The sequence below is a fragment of the Canis lupus genome, chromosome 17, assembly GCF_003254725.2.
Source record: "Canis lupus dingo isolate Sandy chromosome 17, ASM325472v2, whole genome shotgun sequence".
Classification (NCBI taxonomy): Eukaryota; Metazoa; Chordata; class Mammalia; order Carnivora; family Canidae; genus Canis; species Canis lupus.
Genome location: NC_064259.1, coordinates 47,804,249 through 47,827,277, shown reverse-complemented (window position 1 = coordinate 47,827,277; position 23,029 = coordinate 47,804,249). Strand labels below are relative to the sequence as shown.

Genomic DNA, 23,029 nt, shown 5'->3' with positions numbered 1-23,029 from the left:
GATGGATGGATGGATGGATGGATGGATGGATGGATGGATGGATAAGTGAATGAACAAACAGGCAAGAGGATTCCTTGGGCTAAACTTTCTGTGGTACATGATTCACCAAAGCAGCTGTGAAGTCATTACCTCAAGGAGCTTCTGGGAACTGAGTAAGCCATTGAGTCCCTATGGATCCCTGTTCTTGCCACATGGACCCTGCATTCTTTCTCATTCTCTCTGGGCTGAAAGTTTCCCAAGTGCCAACCACCACAGCAAGGCTTCCAAGTTCCCTTCTATTAGTGCTCCCTCCTGGCAGCTCTTTACAACACTTTACACAAAGGAGGTTTAAATAGCCTCTGGCAAGTCTCCCTGGAATTCACAGCCAACCCCCCACCCCCACCCCAAAAGCTACCAAAAGCTTCAGATAAAACCTAAAGGGGAAATTCTGCATTTAAAAATGGGTCCCTTTTCCTGGGCTTTTGACAGCTTCTTCTCTTTAGAAAGCACAAGATCATCTTGAAACAACTGTCCCAGGGAAGACATGTGAAGAAACAAAACAAAATAAAGCCCCGAGGCCGATGTGTCATTGTATTCCAGAAACTTCCACAGAGGGGAATTGAGGAGGATGGCTGCCAGAGCCTGGGAGAGACTGCAAGAGACACTGGGGACTTGGGAACTGGAAATGGCAAGAAAAGTGCCCTGAGCTTGGCCTAACTTGGCTCTTAAAGAGAACCCCACCACTCATTAACCAGCCCTAAAACCTGCTAAGTGAAAAAGAAAAATAAATGAGCTCATTAAACCCAGAAGGAAGGAAGACCTGGAGGCTTAACCAAGGAAATTCCCAACACCCAGTCAGAAAAACAAGGGGGTGTGGGGCACAATTGGGTTCATAGCCAGGGGTAGGGGCCGGCCCCCACACAGGGGGGTTGAGTCCTCTGGTAGCACCACCGTGGAGGCCTGGAGACAGGAGCCTGTAGGGGAGAGCTGTGCTCAGAGTGCGGCTGGCCGGGAGGCTCGGGGTGGTTTACCATCCAGGCGGTCCAGGTCTTTGGTCACACTGGCGGGGACGCCAGTTGGGAAACACCAAGGGAAGTTCCAGGAGCATGACAAATTCAGCCCGGACTGTGGTAACTGCCCATGACCAACACAGCCTCTGGTTTGGCTTATGAAGGCTGCTCATCACTTCATCTTCTCCCCCTTGCATCAACCACTGACTGAGGACTGGCCATCTGTGTGCGGGCACCGCGCCTCACACACTTTTGGACCTGACTTGGGCTCGCCCCCACTGCCCTCTCTAGGTGCCTGGCTCCTGGCCCAACTTCTCCCCCTGGCCGTGACCCCCCGCCCTTGGAGGGAGATCCCTTCACATCTCCTTGTTCTCCAACGGATGGGGCTCTGATCATTCCTGGCATCTGCTTCTGTCTTGTAAAAGAGAATTCCCCTCCCACCATGGCAGCCCTAGGTCTGCACAAACAATGAATAATGCCTTGAATAATGTCTGCTGCATGGGGCCTGGACAAGAACAATGGGAACACAGATGAGGGAGTACCTAACTCCACCTGGTGTTAGGGGAGTCATGAGAAAAGCAAGCCCTCTTCTGCAGAGGAGATGGACTTTCCCCACATGGAGTAGGGTAGAGAGCCAAAGCAGAAGAGCAGTGGGGGCAAAGACACGGAGATGTGAAAGTGGATGCAGATTAACAAGAAGCCCACGTGCTACCAAGAAAAAGAAGCGGTTGTGCTCATTCTGTGCCCTTGTCCCCACCTACTTTATCTGCCAAGGACCGGCTGACTCACAGGCAAAGCTATCACTTATCTAAACTTGGGATTTCGCAAGGACCCCCTGAAATAGGCAAGATCCATTCCTAGCTATCTTCTTGCCATCCTCTTCCAAGACAGATATCATTCTTGAGAGGCAACATAGCACGATGGGATGAGAATGAGTCGTAGAGTCATAGAGTCCTAAGAGTCCTAAGATCTGGATTGGAATCCCAACTCTGCTAATAACTAGCTATATGACACTGGATTGGTTCCTTAAGTTCTCTGAGCCATACTTTCCCCATCTATAAAAGGGGGGGGGGTAATAAATACCTACTGAATAGACATGAGGATTAGAAATAACATATGCAGTACCCCCCCACGCCCCGCCGCCGGATGCTTTGAGTTATGCCCACGTTCAAAGATAGCAGCCAGTGTTATCCTGGATTGTGGGATGTATCCTCCTGCCCTGCTCCCCTCAGTGCCTGGCTCCTATTCAGTAAAGTGAAGAGGTGGCTTAGTCACTGGAATGACATCCGGCACTCTGTGACTTCCATCTCTGCAACAAGAACTCTAGGTTCCCCACTCTGCATCTCCACGGAGTCAGTCCACCCTTTGCCCTTGGAAGCTTTAAAAACGAATTGCCATGCATGAAGGAGCCCTTGGAATCTAAAGTCACTTCCTTAAGTAGGAGGGGTCGGACACTGCGCCAATTTCAAAGGCGCTCCCAGAGGTCTGCTCTGGAGGTCAGGGCTGCAGACTGTTCCAGATCTTAAAGCGTGTTAGACACAGTTTTCCTTTGAGGCAGAGTGACTTACAAGAGGGGGGGCTTGCGAAAGATTAAAAGATCACACCTGTAGTTCCCTGCTTTCGTGAGACAAGTGCCAGCCTCTTTCTTCTTGGCCTGGAGACTCAGAAAACCAACTTGGCCTTCATGGGCTGTTAAGCAGAGGTGGAAGGGAGGGGCAGGGAAGAGATGGGGCGGCCCGGACTCCCCTAACCGGTCACCCAGGGTACTTTTCTTAGAGGTCTAGGTGGATGCCAGGAGCTCGCTGCCCAGACCGGGAGACAGAACAGCTCACCCTGCGTTTTGAGTCGAGAACAAAGGCGCGCTCAATTCCGGGGAGCCTGCTGCCCCGGGGCTCCTGGGACCAGCTGGCGGCCCTGGAGGCGGGACTCAGCCGATGCGACCTCGTGAGCTCAAGCAGGGTCACCCCCTGCTGAGGGCGGGGGTGGGGGTGGGGGGGTCCTCGCCAGGCCCTGGGAGAAACGAGAGAGAGGCCCACGTTTGCACAGCAAGCTGATGGCGCAGTCTTACCCATTCCCATACTCTGCTGGGTTTAGTCCCAGCAATAGCCCCACCTAAAAATGATGGCTTAAAGGAGATCCCAGGTGAATGGAATAAAGACGGCTTCGACGTTAGGGCTGTCCAGTCCCCTCCTCCTCGCGGTTGTGGGATCCCCACTCTCAGAACAGTGAACTCCCCCTGCCTGAACTTGACCGTCCACTTGCAAAGGGGGGTTTTCAGAGACCTGGCAGACGGGACTTTGTCTGTCCTTGTCTCACTGGGCCCCACAGAGTTAGGTGTGAGCCAGGCCCCATATCAGAATTCACAGAGGAAATCTCCAGCAGGTTCTGTGATCCCTGAGCCCTGTCCCCTAATTGAGAATACAGAGAGGTCTGTGCAGTGTCAAGAGAGGAGGGGAGGCGCTGTGAAAAGATTTCTTTGCAGGGCGCTGTGGCCAAGTACCCACTTCCTTTTCAAGGAGTGTTGAGGGGTGGCCTCCTCCCCTTGAGCCTGACCAGGGGCCTTCCATAGATGCACCAGAAGATCCCACCCTGTGTTCACACAGACCGGGGGTGCAGAAAGTGCTCTGAGAGTTGAGGCAGCCTGGGCAGCGGGACAGGACAGGGGAGGCCGCACAGGACAGGGCTGCTTTCCTAGGACTCATCAGTGAGGACTCTGTGAGTGACCGGAATAGTGAGATTCCATGCACAGTGGGCCACCAGCGAACCAGGGGCTCAGGGGAATGACATCCAAAGAGACAGAACACAATGCCCACGTCACAGGGGCTATGGTCACAGGGAGCTGCAGGGGGTCTCTGAAGAGTCCATGAAGGCAGTACAGGTGAGAGCCTTTGCTTCAGATATCTGCCTCTTGAGGAGGCTCCCTCAGCCACACTCCCACCACAGGACACCCTGTCGTGACCCCTAGTTATTTCACCTTCAACCGATTACCAGCCTTCATCAGCACGATGTGGGGACAGGAGCTGAGAAAGTGAGAAGTTGACCACCGGCCTCTCAGCAGGTTTTCATCCATCTGCTACAGCAAGGAGGAAGGGACAAGATTGAATACTAATTTCCATTCTGATTTATTATTATTACTATTACACAAACTAGCCTTTCTAATTATTTGAGTGAGACCATTCACAACTGAAGTGACTACAAGATAGTTATCGCCTGAGTGAGAACAGAAAAGGCAAGAGTCCTGGGCAAATTTTAAAAGGATGGTAGGACAAAAATAAAAATGTATTTTGGGGAGGAGGGCGGGGGGTGGGGGTGAATGGGTGACGGGCACTGAGGGGGGCACTCGACGGGATGAGCACTGGGTGTTATTCTGTATGTTGGCAAATTGAACACCAATAAAAAATTAATTTATTATTTAAAAAATAAATAAATAAAAATGTATTTTGATCATGTCCCACCCAGGTTTGTTCAACATAGATGTTGCAATGTATGCAACAAATCTTTCCCAGGCCCTCTCTCTGTTCCATGCTCTGCTGGGGAACTAGAGCCTCTCCCCTCGATGGCCCCCCAGTCGTGTTAGAGAAAGTCTAGTGCCTCTGCTGTGACACTTAGTGGGAACAGGAAGTAGACCAAGGCCTGGGCATCACTGCAGCCTGGGTGCCCCTGAGTTCAGAGATCCCTGAGGCTCTCTCTTCCTCTCTCTCTCTTTCTCTTCCTCTCCTCACCAAGGACTCCGTGGTGATGGCCTGCCCTGTGAGGCTCTCCACGCTCCGGGAGGACGCCACCCTCCAAGAGCTGCCCCAAGCCTGGTACTGCTCTTCAGGGGCAAAGACTGAAGTGGAAGCTCTGGGTCTGAACTGGCCTGATTCTCCCTATCACAGCAGTCCTCGGCCCTCTCTGCCCCACCACCATCCCCAAGCCATCTGCCAGGTACCATCTCCGCCCCCCACTACTCACATCCCTCCTCTGCCAATGAGTGCCCCTCACACTCCCATCCAGTGTGCAGTCTTCTCAGGACCCTGACCTGGTTCCAATCACCTCCCTGCTGCTGTCACACAGATCAATCAGCAGTGACCATCGTCGGAATCCCCTCTCCCTTCCCTCACATCCTGCCCCCGCCTAGAAGAGAGACCGTGTTGTGATCCTCACTTTACAGGTGTCAGAGGCTCATGACAGGTCGTGACGTGAATACTGAGTAGCGGTGTCAGAACCAAAAGGGATGTCTCTGGTAAAGACTCTTGGAGGGAGGGACATTTGAGCTGAAACATGTAGGAGCAATCAGAGTGAGCCAGATGAAAAGGGAGATGGGATGGGAAGGTCATTTCGGAGTAGAGTTCGCTTGAAGGCAAGGAACCAAGAAGGGTCATGACCCATGACACACTGTAATTTCTTCACTAGGAGTCCTTAGGTGCCTCCTCATCATGTGGAGCAGAAAACCTGTCTGTCTCCAAGCCCTACAAAGCCCTGCTCTCTCTCCAGCCTCGGCCGTACCCCCAGCAGGCTCCCAGCACCCCAGATGCCTTGTACTTCTCTCTGTGCAAGTAGGACTGCTGATTTCACCCTGGGTCCCTCTACACGAGCATGTCCCCCCTGCCTTCCTGGCAAGATGCATCTCAAACTTCAGCGGCTCCACAGACCTCTGTGACCTCTGTAGACACAATTACACTTGCTTCCCTCGGACCTACACACGCTGCCCTGACACATGCATTTTTAGATTTGTCGACTGCCCCCAGGGACTGCGAACAGGGTCCTCACAGGTCAGGTCAGCACATTTCCACTATGTGTCCCCGGCCCCCAATCCCCCCCACTCCTCCACCCCGGGAGCTGGGAAACACCTGGCACAAAGTAAGTATTCAAAAAAAAACTAGGAGAGGGGTGAGAAAAGGGGAAGAGAGGGAAGAAAGTGGCCAAGGTATGTTGATTTCAAGGACCCACCACTGAGACCTAAAGTACTCATGCCTGTGTTGGAACTCAGAGACTCTTGTAAGGTTTCATTAGGATATAAGCACACCTCACTTTTGTGGACATAAATTTCATTTTCAAAACAAGATAAGGTGACAAGGGAATGTCTATATTTGCAGGGTTACATGGCATTTCAGAATCTCTGCCCGTAACGAACACATCCTTGGGAAGATGAAAAGTCTGGTGCTGTCCCACATCTACCGGCTCCCAGAGGCCACTTCAGCCAGCCTCTGAGACTTCACTGCACACAAACCACGTCTACTTTTAATGCTCCAAAGGGTACTTCTGCTTATTTGTTTTTCTTGCAAAATACCCAGATTAGCTTTCAAAATTGCAGCTACATCTAAAGCAAATAACTTAGAAGAAAGGCAAGGGTGGGTCACTGAATAATTATTACCTGGCTTGTCCCCAGCTGCGTGTATCTCGGCCCCATTCTCCAGCTCAGCCTGACATAGCTGCAGAGTTGTTCAGTAAATGGCCCTAATGTCCACCAGCAGGGTATTGGCCAAATATACTGTGGTGCAACCACAGGATTTACCACTCTGCAAGCATTGGAAATGTGTTGAACGTCCATGTTTGTTGACATAGGAGAATGCTCCTGACGTCTTGCTAGGTTGATACATACACAGTTCTTTGTGCAGAAAAAAAAGAATCTGAGATATGTAAACCAAAATAGTTATTATTTTTGTTTCTGTAATTTTAAGAATTTTTTAATAACGATCTCTTGCTTGTTTAATTTTGAAATTTTAAACCTAAAGATCAAAGCAAAAAGATTAAATATATATTAGAATTCATTTATGCTCGGTCATATATATATTACAAGGTATTATATCACAAGGGAGATTTTACAAGGTCAGGAGGCCTACAGCACCCAGCTTTTGTCACCTGGCAAGATGCCACTCCTATTTTAAGACTGAGCTTGGGGATCCCTGGGTGGCTCAGTGGTTTGGTGCTGGCCTTTGGCCCGGGGCGCGATCCTGGAGACCCGGGATCGAGTCCCACGTCGGGCTCCCTGCGTGGAGCCTGCTTCTCCCTCTGCCTGTGTCTCTGCCTCTCTCTCTCTGTGTGTGTGTGTGTCTATCATGAATAAATAAATAAAATCTTAAAAAAAAATAAGACTGAGCTCAATTGCTCCACTTCTGGGAATTCTTCTGACCAACTTTGTATAAATCCCTTTGGTCCACTGGGCCACCCCCTACACCCCAGCAACCACTATACCTAATGGTTTTCTCATAGCATGCTCTGAGCCCTTGGGAGGGGATTATTCAACCTCTGGTCCCTGGCTCTACTTGGCACATTGAATAACCAATGACCAAATACATTGATGTGTGATGTTGGGCAAGTCACTGCTTTTCCATAAATCTCAGCATCATCATTGAAGTGGGGGTCAATGTGCCCATCCCAAGAGTTGCTGTAAGGATTGATCTGATGCTCTGTGCATTGAAGAGCATGGTAGAGATCAGTAGACCCCATAGAGCATACTCAACAACCAGAACCCAGAGTTGACGCCACAATGTGTCTGCTCCCACCCTATGCTGCAGGCTGTTGCCTAATGAGACAGAGAGTTCCATTAAAAAATCACTTTGTCCAAGCTGTGAAAGGGAATTATATGCATGTGTTTTTGTTTGGTTGTGTTGTTCAGTGAGAATATAGCGGTCCTTTCGCCTCCAGCTCTCCCGCAAGATCTCCACCAGAGGGCAGTGCAAGCACAGCCAAACTTGGGCCTTCCAGAGCTGGGAAGGACCCCGGCTGGTAGAACTGGGTTCTTACCATAGCTAGCATCTGGCTTGAGCAACACAACTATTTTATTTTTGTTATTTTGAATGGAAAGTCTTCTAACCTATGTCATAAGTCAACAAAACACTGTAACAGACTTTTGAAAAAAGATTTTATTTATTTATTCATTTGAGAGAGAGAGAGAGAGAGAGAAAGCATGGGGGTGGGGGGTGGGAGGAAGAGGGACAAGCCGACTCCCTGCTAAGCACGGAGCCCCGACACAGAGTTTGATGATCCCACAACCTAAAGATCATGACCTGAGACAAAATCAAAAGTCAGACAAACTCAACCGACTGAGCCACTTAGGCACCCCTGTAAACAGACTTTTATAACCATTTTGGGTTGTTAGGCTCGCTGTTTTTCTTTTTAGGTATTAACGTCATACACAAATAGAAATGATAGCTAATATTGACTTGAACCTTACTATGTTGGAGACATCATTCAGAATATTGTACACATATTTGCTCATTAGACCTTCATAACAATTATAGGAGACGGGTGCTATCGTTATTCCCATTTTCCATATGAGGAAACTGAGGCCTGCAGAGGTTAAGTGAAGTGCCCAAACTCACAAAGCACAATATATAGACCCTAGCACTGTGGCTCTGGAGCCCACATGCTAAACATTGCATCACAGCTCTCCAGCCACATAACACAAAGAAAAGCACACGATGGAGAGAAGAGCTGTGTATGGACTCTTCATTTGTTTCTTAGTCCATTACGAAATGAGCACATACATATTATAGAACATGTTGAAAATAAAGTAGAGAGAAGAAGGCATCCTAGATCCATCAACCAGTGTAAATACTCTCATTTATTCATAATATCCAGTAAAATAATAGATAAATTTCATACACCAGTAAAGTCATCAGTCGATGTGTGGTAGTGAAGGAAATATGACAAAAAAAGGTTATTATTGTGGACAATGTCCACAATGTGTAGGACAAATCTAGCCAGATGACATAGTCTAAATCAGGATTGTGTGTCTCCTCCCTGCAACCCTGCAGGAGCATCACTGAGGGCTCCTGGCCATCCCTACATGTGCACTTACGATCGTCCTTTAAACACCCTAAAGTTCCCTCTGACTCCCTCTCTCCCTGGGCATGCTGAGAATTCCCTGGCAGAGTCTCTGCAGGAGGCACTTTTCTAGCTGAGCTGCTGCCACTCCCAAATGCTATCAAACATGAATGAAGATTTACAAAGCCACTAGGAATATTCGGGGCCCATTCACAGGACACAGTGGTCACTCCTAAACCTGCCCTCAAAACTCTTCCCTCTTTCTCAAGCTGGCATGCATTTGCTTTTGCTCATTCACTCATGCATCCACCCAGTGAATGTTTATGGAGTAACTCCTGGGCATCAGGCCCTCCACCCTCAAGAAACTGAGGCCTAATAGACAAGACCAATGGCAAAAGGTGATAGGACTGATCATTGTACAGACCAGGTGTGAACAGCCACATGAGGGAAGGGAACAGGTGGCTGTGATTTCTCACAGTCTCAGGCTTGTCAACTTGCAGGACATCTGAGGGAGATGAGAAGGGTCAGACGTCCAGAATGGGGAATGGGCCAGGGAAAAGGCAAGAGTGACTGTAGACAGCAGGAGGGGCACATGAAAGGCCTGAAACCTTTGGGATCTAGGGACCCCATCTCCCGGGCTACAGACGAGGGGGCACTTGCCAGAGATTGCACCTGCCCCTGGAGACTGGGGCAGGCACCAGGTCCAGGGAGGTGTGGGCTCCAGGCTGGTCTCATGTCCAATAAGAGGACATGAGCAAGATAGTCATGGGGAGGAACACAGCATCCTTGCCCTCAAGGAATTCACAATGGTATAATGAGATTATGAACTCCAAAAACTGATTTAGCCTGGGGGAAATGATGAGATGACAGAGATCTCACTAATATTTTCCTAGCAGGCTTGTGCAGATATAAACATGTTGACAACTACTTTGAGAATTTCAAGTTCCATTTTCTGACTGTTGCCCTTCTCAGTAAAGATAGAAAGAGCAGGCCAGGGAATATTCAGTTCTGGGGACTACAGGAGCAGAATGAACAGAATACATAGGCCAAATAGGATAAGGTCTTCTTTAAGTTTGAATGGATGCTGGGGTTTTTGATCATAAATTATAATTTCTTTCTTTATTGGTTGCTAGCAAGGATCAAGAAGCTTCATGATTTACTACATCTATTAATTTACCATGTATTTATTTTTCACAACCACTGCATGTTTGACTTTCAACATAAGCTTTGGGCTCTTACCCCAGGGGATGACAAGCTACATCTCATGGGCCAAATCTGACCTGCCCCCAATTTATTTATTTATTTATTTATTTATTTATTTATTTATTTATTTATTATTTTGTTTTTGTTTTTGAGATAGAGAGTTAGAAAGACAACATTAGTGGAGGGGAGGGGCAGAGGGAAAAGGAGAACTAGACTCCCCACTGAGCAGGGAGGGAGCCCAACGATGTGGGGCTCAATCCCAGGACCCTGGGATCATGACCTGAGCCAAAGGTGGACACTTTACTGCCTAACCGACTGAGCCACCGAAGCATCCCCTGCCCCTTGTTTTTATATCGCCCATGTGTATTAACCATGTATTTTATTTGCTCTATTCTGATGCTCTGACACCTGGGGCCTGGTGTTCCCTGGGTTAGCCCTTCCCTAAGAATTACAATTCTTAAAGACAGTAAACAAATAAGCACACTTTTCAAATATAAACCAGTCCAGAGCTCACAACCCCAACCACCTGCTTTACTGGACTCTCACACTCCAGGTCACCATCCACCCGCCCTCATCACCCCAGAACCTGGTACTAGATAACCAAAGACAGATCCTACACCCTAGAGCCAGTTTGAAATTATTCAAACTAGGCAATCCTAAACCTGCTTACCCTGACGCACTCATTCTCTCCCACAGAAACCACAGGGAAAGCTTTTGCCTGCATTTCCCTCATTCCTCTGGAGTGACCTTGGTCCTTCCCTGTGTGTGCTCCCCATACCATGACATAGTGGGCCCTCTCCTCTTGGGGACTGTAACAAACTATTTTTTAATGGCAATCATCTGATGTGCAGGCCCTGCCAAATTTTATTAAGTTCAAATAGATGCAGGGGCTTCTGCATCCATTCAAATTTTCTATTGATACGGTATATTTTAAAAACATCATTAGCTAAGAGTGGCTCTTACGTTCTTAAACAGTTGAAAAAATCAAAAGTAGAATACTTCATGACATTTGAATATATATGAAATTCAAATGTTATTGGAATCCAGTCCTACTCATTCATTTACATATTATCTCTGGCTGCTTCTTGCACAGTTGAGTAGTTACGACAGACACCTTAAAGCCCATAAAACCTAAAATATTTACTGTCTTCACAGACATAGCTTGTTGACCTCCATAACATAATCCATAGTTGTTTTATTTGCTCATTGAAGCTATGAGCTTGTATCAATTGACCCAGTGTTCTCTGTACAGTGCAGATCCCTCTCACAGTTTGAAAGATTCAGAATCTCTGGATATAGCTTTCTTTAGAGTCTATCCCAAATATCTGAGCCTCTAATGTCTGATTTTTTAAAAATTGTCCTCAATAAGAAGAACATTTTTCTTGTGACTCAGAACATCCAAATAGATAATAGAAACAAATTTCATGAGACGTTATTCATCCTTAAAATGTCTGGATCATTTTGATGGTTTCTACTCTCTTCTCCATTTTTAAAATACACTGCTCACAATCTACTGTTTTCAAAACCCACTCATGAGTCGATGTGCACATTTTAATTAACATCATAAATCTAGCTGAGTCAAATCCAAATAACACAAAGTGTTTCTCTTATAGACGCTCCACAGAGGAAGACAAATATAGAAACAAATAATAGCAATAAAGTACAAAAAACATAACACAAGTTTAAAAGAATGCTCTAGAAGCAAAGAGGAAAAAAGAGCTAATTTTTTTTTCTTAGAGCTGTTGGACAAGGTTTCATGGAGCAAGTAAGATTTGAATTTAATCTAAAAGGATGGTCAGAAAATCCTTGGTAGAGAAGGAAGAGAAAGGCAGGATTCATGCCATATCAGAAAAACATGCTCTCTAACAAAACCTCCCAGAAGGCCAAGGACAAGTCTTATTCCATTGTTCATTTCCAGCGCCTAGAATGTTTGGCACTCAGTAGGTAATCACTAAGTGTTTGTCGCAGGTTGACCTACTATGCCCCAGATTCCATAGTATCTGCTTCTAAATTTGAGTTTTTTTCTTTCTTCCTTTCTTTATTTCTTTGTTTCTTTCTTTCTTCTTCCTTTCTTTTTACCACTTTTCACTTCTATCATGTTCATTTTTTAAAAAATTCATGCAACTAACTTCTGTCCAGGGCATACTGGGAGTAACATTTGAAATAAAGGTCCCAAGTTGGTTCTATTGCTCTGATTGCCAGGTTTAATTCTTAAGAAATTCATCAAATCCATACTGGATGGCTGCCTTTCCACCTTGAATCCCTTTGTCTGGTCTACCATTTCCAGACTCAAGGACCACAATATGAGTTCTAAGACCTAGTGAGGCCAGAGAGGACTGCCTGCTCCACACTTCCTTTCCCAGAGCTCACCCTAGGCCCACTTGCCTCCTCTTATTACCCTGAAGCCAAGAGGAAGTGTGTGGATTCCTGCCTCTTGTGGGAACACTGGTTCCCACAAGGCTCTGCTCCTTATGTGATGCTATGTGCAGTCCAATGCCCTCTTCAGGATTCCTGCAGATTCTTCATGATCTCCTTGGCTGCTACCACTCCCTCCTGCCTTTTCCCCATTGCCTCTATTTATATGTCCTTCATCTTCCAAAACCCTCCCTCCTTTGTGATAAATTCCCTCCCCGAACCAGGCAGGAAGCAGGCATGGTTAGTTGATTCTAAGGAGCTAGTTATGTGAGCCAGTCTTACCCAAGTTTTGCCATGCCAATGGAGCTGGAGGAAAAATTGAAAAGCATCATGTTCCAGAGAGTTTCCAGGCCCAAGAAGAGAAATGTGTCCTAAGCAGGGACTTGAGGTGACCAAAAGAAGACAAAAAATATGGGCAAGGGCAGGATGGTCATTTGAGATGTGAGTGAAGTTGGCTCTCCTGAAATACGTTGTAGAAACACCCCATGAGATTCTTGTGTAGGATTTCAAGAATGAGACAAAGACAGAACCAAACATTCTATAGCAGAATTAGATTATTCCATAGCACAATGGAAGGCTTGATTCCTTTAAATGATAAAGATGGTGGGTTTCCAGGTCGTAAAGGATCAAGGAGAGGCACCAGGAGTAGATGCTCCATCACAGCAGGCTTGATATGGGTATCTCATGCATCTTCCATACAGGAACTGCTTGCCAGTGGTCAGTTAGGGTCAAATGGAAAGTCTGAACTGCTCAACCACAGTTTGATTCAAAGTAAAATCGTCAAACAAAACAAAACTTTCCACTTATACTGGCCTAGAAAATGACAACATTGAATATATTTCATCCCAATTAGTAGATAAAGGACCATGAACTTGAGTGACCCTGTGAAGATAGACCCTAACAAAACTATTGGAATACTTTCCTGACCAGTGAACAATGGAACAGACATACAGACTCACTTAACCCTTAATTAGCATCACTACTTAAAAAATCACTAGCTGTTCCCCAACTGTAGAGTTTTCACTGAATTTTTCCCTTGGTATATGCTCTTTGCCTGGCAATTTAATAAACTTGTGTGCTTTTAAGTGCTCGATTGTTTTTATCCTATTTTTTTTTGAGACTAAACGAAACATGAATTATGCTTTAATTGTACTGAGTTCTAGTACCTGTAGGATGAGTCCTGGGCAGAGGCTGCCAGGTGTGTATCTGAAGCTAGGTAGAGGTGTCTGGAAGGGAGAAGTAGACCAAGAAGCCATCAGCAAAGAGGTGTTAATTGAAGTCATAGATAAGAGAGTTCAAGCTCCAAGTTGGATGTAGAGATTACTTAAAAAATGAAATGAAAATCTAAAAAAAAAGAATAGAATCTTGACTACGTGGGAACATTTTGTCTGAGAAGATAAGGCTTCTGTGGTGCCCTGGGAGATTCTCTAGATGATGCAAAAGTAGAATGTGTGTGTGGATGTGTGACCCTTTCATTGAAAGCTTCTACTATTCTCTACTGGCAGTCAGTCCCCATATGCCCGGTTGCTTATAGTTTTAAACTGAATGTGTTGTTTCTTTCCACATCTATAATTCTTTTTCCAGACCTCCTTCAGAAACAGTGGAGTCATGTGGCCATGTCATGATAAAATAAGTATAAATGTTTCCAGGAATCTCCTCATAGGTTAGCATGGCGGTGCAGCATTGATAAGAAAACAAGATGTGTCAGGGAGGAACCTCAGTCTTTAGATTCCTATAAAAGAGGTGTAGCCTCATCTAGCTTTAACTTGGTTTCTATTTGGAGCCCCAGCACCACCAGCATTACTGCTGTTCCATAGGAAGAGCAGAAATTCAATCCCAGTAAATTCCAGTCCATCCCTGCCCCTCCTCACAGGTCTCTGACTCTGTAGTTGTAGAGAATTAACTACTGATTCCCTTGCAGGGGTGTCACTGCTTGCTCACTGGCCGCAGGTGCCCTAAGATCTCTCTGGAGTCCTATCACACTGTACTCTCCCCACTCACCCAAGAACTCTGCCCAGATAACATCATGCATGAGCCTTCTCTTGTGTAGGATTTCAAGAATTTGACAAAAAGATAGAGCCAAACAATCCTCTGGGCCTCTGGGACTCAGGAACTAGTGGGAGGCTGTGGCCATTTCTTTCCGCAAACTTCCTAACTCTTTACACTCTAACACCAGACCTCTCCTAGCTCCCTTACCCTACCCCCCACACACCCTCCCTCTCAGCCAAGGGAACTCTTCATTCTGATTTTAGCTCTACTGTGATATTTACCTTCAGAGGGATCTCACTTAATCTCCTTAGGGAGTTTGGGCTTTAGCCAGAGACTGGCATGCTATTTCCTGCTAATGCTCTTGCTTCTGAGACAATCAACTTAAACTAAGCCCAACTTCTTGGACAGAGGTGGTTTAGGGCACAATTCAGAAAATTTAAAAAGGAGGGACACCTGGGTGGCTCAGCAGTTGAGCATCTGCCTTCAGTACAGGGTGTGATCCCAGGGTTCAGGGATCTAGTCCCATATTGGGCTCCCAGCAGGGAGCCTCCTTCTCCCTCTGCCTATATCTCTCCCTCTCTCTCTGTGTCTCTCATAAATAAATTAATAAAATCTTTTTAAAAAAAATTAAAAAGGAAATATGCAAGAGGAAAAAATATCTCAAAATATTATTCTAATACTTATTTATTTGTATTCCCTCAGAAGTGGAACTTATGTCTAGTTCAGACCATTTCACTGTAGCTGAGACTCACATCAACTGCCAACTCACTACCTCCGCTCTTGAATGTCCAAGAAACACAATGATACAATGTACTTTGTGCTGTTTTGAGCATTAAGAATCTCCACTGCCATTGAACCCCTGCTCCAAAGGAGGATTAGAAATAACCTCAAATCTACACTTAAACCATACCAAGTTTACTCCAGTGTGGTAACATTGACTTTCTTTTTCTTTTTTAAGATTTTATTTATTTATTCATGAGAGACACAGAGAGAGAGAGAGGCAGAGACACAGGCAGAGGGAGAAGCAGGCTCCCCACTGGGAGCCCTATGCAGGACTTGATCTCAGGATCCCGGGATCACGACCTGAGCCAAAGGCAGACACTCAACCACCGAGCCACCCAGGTGTCCCAACATGACTTTCTAGTATCTCTTCACCACAGAAAGGAAGAGCCCTGCAGTAGCTGGGAAGCTGGTTGCGGTGTGGCGAAGAGCTACAGAGTTAGGGTCCTGGTAGCAGTTGGATGATAATGGCTTCAAATTGGTTCTTGGGTGGTACTATGCTAATTAGGTACTTTAAGACTTAAAGTTTCTTTAAGAAATAATAGAGTTCAAAGTGCTTTGTTAATTTGCAGAATGCAATTGTAATAAATATATTTTTCTAAAGGTCGTTGGGGGTGGGGAGTGGGAGAAAGCTCCCCATCAACAACATGGGAATAGACTCTCCAGTCCCCAAAGAGGCAAAGACAGATGCTAGGACTACACCTTCAGGCACCGTTCATATAGCGCGTTATCAGAGAACTGTGTGAACAGCGTGAGCCAGGGGTGCCACCTGGTGGAGCTAGGTGCTTGCTGTTGGTGGTGGTTCTTTTCTTCCTTTAGGGAAGAATGAGAGGGAGAACAGAGCTGATGGATGCCTTTCTGACGTAATTGCTTGCGTTTTGCCCTTCATTCTCTTGGTTTGTTCCCTTCCCTTTTTAGTAAAGGGAAGAAGTAATATCTGGTATGTTCCTTTATTCCAGTTTTCTTATGCAATAGTAAGGGTGTATTTTGTAGCAAAATTCTCAAAAAGGTAAATTAAAGGTTTAATTCCTTCATGACTACTCATGCTTTACCAAAAATTTGCTTTCTCAGGCAAGGCACTTCTTTTCTGCCGTATAACAAGATATTGATACTACTTGTTTCTGAACCTGTATCTTCTCATTGAATGTCTACGTGAGTACATATGGATGTCATTATTTTTTAGTCTATGTATAGTACCTTAAGATAGGAGGAACCATGGTATATTTAGCTATTGATGTGCCATATATTTTTAGCCATCAGATTTCTTTCAATTCTTAATTGACAAACAGCACTGCAGTGAGCATTCTTGTGTGTTGTGTATATTTGTGATTTTTTGGGGGGAGTTAGATTAGAAGTGGAATTACTAAGTCAAAGAATATGTCTACTTTAAGTTCTGAGATACTGTCAAATTTCCTTTCAATTCAGACTAAAACCATATACCGTTAGCAGCGTGTGGGTAATATCTTGTCCTCACTCGTGTTTTCTCTCTCTCTTTCAATCTAGAGAGGAAATAATCTTTCTTCTTTTTCTTTTTTTTTTTTTTTTAAGTAGGTTCTCCGCCAAACATGGACTTGCAATCACTTCCCTCAGATCAAGAATCGCATGCTGTACCTACTGAGCCAGCTAGGCAACCCAAGGAAGGAGATAATGTTACTGTTGCTCTAATTTTAATTTCCCTGATTACTAACTAGACGAAAATTGTTTTCTTTCTTTCTTTCAATATTTTATCTATTTATTCATGAAAGACACAGAGAGAGAAAGGCAGCGACATAGGCAGAGGGAGAAGCAGGCTCCAGGCAGGGAGCTCGATGTGGGACTCGATCCTGAGACCGTGAATCACGCCCTGAGCCAGGGGCAGGCACCCAACCGCTGAGCCACCCAGGCATCTCTGTTTTCATGTTTCACAGTCATTTATGTTATTTTTTGCCATGAATGTCTATTAATGTGTTTCATATATTTTAATATTCAATTGTATGTTTTTGTTTTTTCATACTTAGGAGTTTTTTTATATATTCTTTAATTTTGTTTATGGCATCTTGTGTTCTTCAGAAATTATCAATATTGGTATGATCAGGTTTATCGATCTTTTTCATGCTTTTTTTCATTTTTGTTATAAGAAGATTTTAAATATCTTTTATACATATGTAACTGGAAGTCTATACCTTTTGACTCCCCCCCTTCTCCCATTGCTACCATACTCACTCAGCTAGAGCAAGGCAGAGGGAGAGTGTGCAGATGGCACCCACCTGTCTCTGGCCTGGGAGGGTGTTCCAGCAGGCTCTTCGCCGTGTGTGTTAGATTAGATGCCTGTTCTCAGACTCACACTTTAATATATGCAAACAAGGGGCACCTGAGTAGCTTAGCCAGTTAAGCATCTGCCTTCAGCTCAAGTCATGATCCCAGAGTTGGGGGATCGAGCCCTACATCCGGCTCCTTCTTGCTCAGCGGGGAGCCGACTTGCTTCTCCCTCTCCATCTGCTTACCGCTCCCCCTGCTTGTTTTCTCACTCTCTTTCTGTCAAATAAATAAAATATTTTTAAAAATAAAAAAATAATATAAGCAAATGAGCCTCTTTCACCTAAAAGTCTGAGCCCTATCACTGTTTCTGCCCTGGGCCATGGGGCCGTAAGTCTCAGCCTATGGGTGCTTTAAGAGTCAAGTCTAGTCATGTGCATCTCAGGCACACAAGCTCTTTGGTTTTCAAAGCTAGATGTTTGGGGGTTCATCTTTTAGATGTAGGTCTTAAAACTAAGGGTGCTGATGTAGGGTTGGAACCCTTCACTCCTCAAGGAGATGCTCCAGATTTTGAGTTTCGTGTCCACTGCTGGTCATTGCACTGAGGGTAAGGTTCACAGCAAGATTGTGTCCTCCCTGCTCTCCTCCCCACTTTGAGGTGATTTTCTTCTCTTTGCCCAAGGTGTAGTCGTTGTTCAACTAGCCTTTGGACTATTTTCAGAGGAAATTTTTTTCATGTGTAGCTATGGGCTCAGTATGTCCATAGGAGGAAGTGAATTTAGGATCTGCCTATGTTGCCATCTTAAACTGGAACCAATCAAAAGGTATGTGTGTTTTATATTTTCTTCTATGACTTCATAATTTTTTATTAATTTATTTAACCTTCAGGAGCCTACTTCCATAATTGGGTAAGGACCTATTTCAACCTTTTCCCATAGGTATGGACACAATTTGTTGTTGAGTAGTTTATACTTCTTTGAATTGATTTGAATAGCCAATCTTTTTCATGTGCTAAATTCCAAGGTCAGAAGAGATACCTTAGCTAGAGATAGAGCTGTCCTTTCCTAAATGCCAGTAGCCTTTTCTCCTTTGAAAACCCTTGGAAGAGAGATCAGTAAGGAAGTGAATGCAAATCTACTGAAGAAATGATGAAGACCTAAGCCAGAGCAGTGGCAAAGGATCCAGAGGAGGGGGTGGGTCTGAGACATATTTATAAAATAAAACCAGCAAGACAAGGTCTTGGATGGTTGATCCAGGGTAGGCAAGAGGGAGGAGTCAGTGAGCATTCCAAACATTGTAGTTTGGGCAGCCGAGTGGCTGAGTATTTCACCCATCAAGATAGAGATAAAGAAGTGGATCTGGGTAGGTAGGACGTGATTAATTTAATTTGGAACATGGTGAATTTGAGTTATCTGTGGGAAATTGTGTGGAGATGCCCAGCAAGCCAGGAGTCTCTGGACATGTAAGAAACATGTGGAGAAAAATCCCACACAAGAGACTGAGAGGGAACAGCCAGGTTTGGGAAGCACTCATGGCCTACATGGCCACAAGGACAAGTAGCACCTGTGGGAAATAACCCACTAACACACACAGACCTCTGGCCGCACAGTCTGTGGCTGATAGTCCTGGCTGCCGCAGAAACAGCATGCCCTTCCTAATGTGAGCTGGACCAAACCTAGGCAAGTGTAAATTTAATAACACCGGAACCTTCATAGCTTCTTTCTCTCCTAGGGGAAACAGTAAGGGGAGGAAAGATACTAAAACCAACTAATCATCAAGTTCTATCCCCATGTGGGTGGATGGCTAGGGATAGGCATTTAAGCCACAAGCCCTTCTCACTGATCTCTATCTGGGATAAATATGATGCAGATTATAATTTTTGTCAATGTCACTTAAAGTCCTCAGCAAACACAGCTTCAAGCTCCCCCTACCTACAGATTGCTGCGTGTAACTCCTGCAACAGAACCCAGGGGCTGCCACTAATCCTATCACTGCTGCTTCCTAGACCTCACATTCTTGTCCATAATGCTTCCTGGGATGTGTCAGCAATACTGAGTCCAGTAGGAAGGATTCTCAGAACATTGCTCCCAGCAGAGAAGGACTGGCCTGCAGCCAGCTATCAGGCCTTGATTTGTAGATTAGAAACGTGCCTGCCTCTAAATTCTTAACAAATAAATACCACTTGATATTATTCAGGAGGATAATTTCTTTGTTCACCTTTTTTGTTTCTTTCACTTGTTCTGATTGGAAGTCTCCTTTCTGCTGGCTTTGGAACACCCTAACTTTTCCTTCCACATGTCCCCTGTTCATTAGCCTCCCAGCTTTATGTCAAGGAGTTTATACTGGATTCTAAGACTCATCTTCTCTCTCATTGCCATTAACCATTCTCTCCCCAGACTCAAATCAGGGTAGACATCCAAGCTGTAAGACAAGTCTTTGCTGGGACATTCAAGGACGGCTTTCCGAAGGGGGTGGCATCTGCATCGAATGGGGAAGATTGGACAATTTCTTGAATTCACAGCTTGTATTTATTTCAAAATATCTTTGCTTATTTTTCAAACTGCAATTCTCTCAACACCACATCAAATTCTCCTAGGGTACCCATTAAAACCACAAATTCCTGTGCTTCTCCCCAGATCATTCAATCAGATATCTCAGAGTGGGACTTAGAAATCTCCAGAAATACCTGAACAATTTATGTACACAAGACCCGAGAAACACTATTATAGGCTGAGAGCTTTGATAATAATCCTCCAGTCTTATTTTTTAAAGATTTTATTTTTTTATTCATGACAGACACAGAGAGAAGGCAGAGACACAGGCAGAGGGAGAAGCAAGCTCCTTGCAGGGAGCCCAATGTGAGACTCGACCCTGAAATCCCGGGATCATGCCCTGAACAGAAGGCAGACACTTAACCGCTGAGCCACCCAGGTGTCCCTCCTCCAGTCTTATTTAACTCAGCCTCAAAGTATCTGAGTAATGCATGTAATGCATGGTGTTTTTCTCTTTTCTTTTCTTTTCTTTCTTCTTTTCTTTTTTCTATTCTATTCTATTCTTTTCTTTTCTCTTTTCTTTTCTTTTCTTTTCTTTTCTTTTTTCTTTCTTTTCTTTTCTTTCTTTTCAACCAACAAGTGCAATTCTTTGGATATAATCTCAGCCAGATGCTCAAGACATGCAGTAGACCAGATCAGTGGTTCTGGTTGGGAAGGAGTAAGGATTGACCTTCCACCCTTAGACTCTCACATTCAGCAAATTTTCTCTCTTCCCTGCCGTGGAAAGCACTGATTTGGGGGAGCTGATAGACCTGACTTCAGCTAAATACTCATTTAGTTTAGTGAAAGTGACTTTGGACAAGTCAGTAAACTCTGCATTCTTTGCATATCCTGGGAGCAGTAACACCTAACACAAAGCTTTCCCCAGCATGGTCTTGACCTGAAGGCACTCGCTTGCTTGGCTGATGGTAAGGCCCATCAGAGGAAAGAGCTGGAAGTGGCATTAATTAATGCCTTTTTAGTTAGATTTCTGCAAAGATGTATTCACCACAAGTTCAAAGATGTATTCACTACAAAATTCTGTCTCCACAATCAGCAGCCCTTCACATTTTTTGATAAATTGATCAAAGGAATATTGGTGCTGTAGGCTAAATCTAGTAGCTTGTAATTGACTAGGAAGTGGTGTTTTGCTAATGTGGAACTAGGAGACTAAAGTTTTCTTTAAGAAATACTAATCAAAAGGTGTGCCTGAGTGGCTCAGTGGTTGAGTGTCTGCCTTTGGCTCAGGTTCTGATCCCAGAGTCCCCGGATAGAGCCCCACATCAGGCTCCCTGCTCATCGAGGAGTCTGCTTCTCCCTCTGCCCCTCACCCCACTCGTGCTCTAGCTCTCTCTCTCAAATAATAAAAATCTTTTAAAAAATACTAATCAATAGAGTCCAAGAAGTTTTTTTTTTTTTTTTTTAAGTTTTATTTATTTATTCATGAGAAAGAGAGAGAGAGGCAGAGACACAGGAAGAGGGAGAAGCAGGCTCCATTCGGGGAGCCCAATGTGGGACTTGATCTTGGGTCTCCAGGATCAGGCCTTGGGCCAAAGGCAAATGCTCAACCACCGAGCCACCCAGGTGTCCCCAAGAAGTTTTTTATTGAAAACAAAAACAAACACACACAAAAAACCAACTTGTGGGGATCTCTGGGTGGCTCAGCGATTTAATGCCTGCCTTCGGCCCAGGGCATGATCCTGGAGCAGGAGACAACACAAACTAAGCCAGATCTCCTCTTGGTTTATCTATTTAGTTGTTCAACCCGAACACTTTCTTCCTTTGTAAGATTATCAAGAAAGATGTTGACGTCTTCTCGTATACTTTCTGCTCAATTCATTTTCCGTTACATTTTTAGCCTCACAAGTACATCTTTGCTAATGATATCAAGATATATAAATACAGTAGTTTCCTTCCAAGGATTGCACACAGATCAAGCAATCATTTTTCCCACATCTTTATTTATTTATTTATTTATTTATTTATTTTTAATAATAAATTTATTTTTTATTGGTGTTCAATTTGCCAACATCCCACATCTTTAATTTTGAAAGGTAAAATAGCATCTTATTTAGCTATCACAAAAAAAAAAATCACATGACTTCATTGACTTCTATAATAGTGAACACTTGGTTTAAAAATACTTGCTTGAAAAAAAAAAGAAAAACTTGCTTGAGGTTTCCTCAGGATTGGTTTCCTGAGGGCAGAAGCCTGAGCTCTCAGTGCCTAGCAGGGTAGCATATCAATATATATTTAACAAACTGAATGAAGGGTAAATGATGAGTAGATGATGGAGCAACATAAAGAGCTTTGAAATACGACACAGCTGGAGAAGCAGGGGCCTTCTGAGCTCAGAACTGAATGTGGTGTCTGCTATAGAGATCAGACCTTATTCAAAACCATTTTGGGGAGACTTGCCGAGGTTTGACAGCATGCTGGTGAAAGGCAAGGGCTTAGAAGTGGATAATTGCAGGCTCTGTGAGGAAACTCCCAGCACATTCTGAGACGGAGGGCGTTAGCACCATCTCAGGGGCACCTGAAGTATCATCCTTAAGATTTGGGGAAATAGAGAACCCTAAGGGACCTTCCTAAGTGAGTAATCCCAGTCCCGAGTAGTAGGGCCAAGAATGTGTGAGGATTTTGAGCCACCCCTAACAGGAGCATCTGTGTCACAGTTTTAAAAATATTATTGCCTGAATGTGAGGTGTGGCTCCAAAGGTTGCCCATAAACCTTGCTCTCAACTTTGGATCCATTTTGTAGAACTAAATTAACCATGAAGTTGATGGGAAATATAAGTAGGAGGTAGATTTTACTCATGATTTATTTTTTCACCTTTCCTGTCCAACTCTTCTGAATAGTCTGGGGCCGATTCCTGCAGTCAGCTCCTTCCATGGTTGGCATCTTGCAGTGATTTCCCCATCCATCTTTCTGTACCCCCAACAGTGGGCAGACTCCCCTGCCCACACGTTGTGCATCCCTCCACACCCCAGCTCTCCTTCTTCACTAGCAGCTAGATCTGCTAATCTCTCTGGATCAGGGGGCTTCAACCGCTCCTCCAAACAGCTGTCTCTACTCCTATCTTCCCAGGGAGAAGCATATCTCCTTGGAGTCCTGAAACCCATGAGCTCTGGGTT

At 44.9% G+C, this 23,029-nt stretch overlaps 1 long non-coding RNA gene across 3 annotated transcripts in view; it reads left to right on the top strand.

The window, feature by feature from the left end:
• Positions 1 to 23,029, top strand: part of LOC112664272 (uncharacterized) — a 38,908-nt gene that overhangs the window by 4,678 nt on the left and 11,201 nt on the right. The window contains exons 2-5 of one of the 3 annotated variants that reach the window (XR_007403355.1): positions 4,716 to 4,916; positions 6,068 to 6,227; positions 16,200 to 16,280; positions 16,680 to 17,691. This is a non-coding gene — a long non-coding RNA (uncharacterized LOC112664272). Of the gene's footprint in view, positions 1 to 4,715; positions 4,917 to 6,067; positions 6,228 to 16,199; positions 16,281 to 16,679; positions 17,692 to 23,029 lie in introns of those variants that run through there. The other 2 variants (XR_007403357.1, XR_007403356.1) reach the window with 2 other exon arrangements.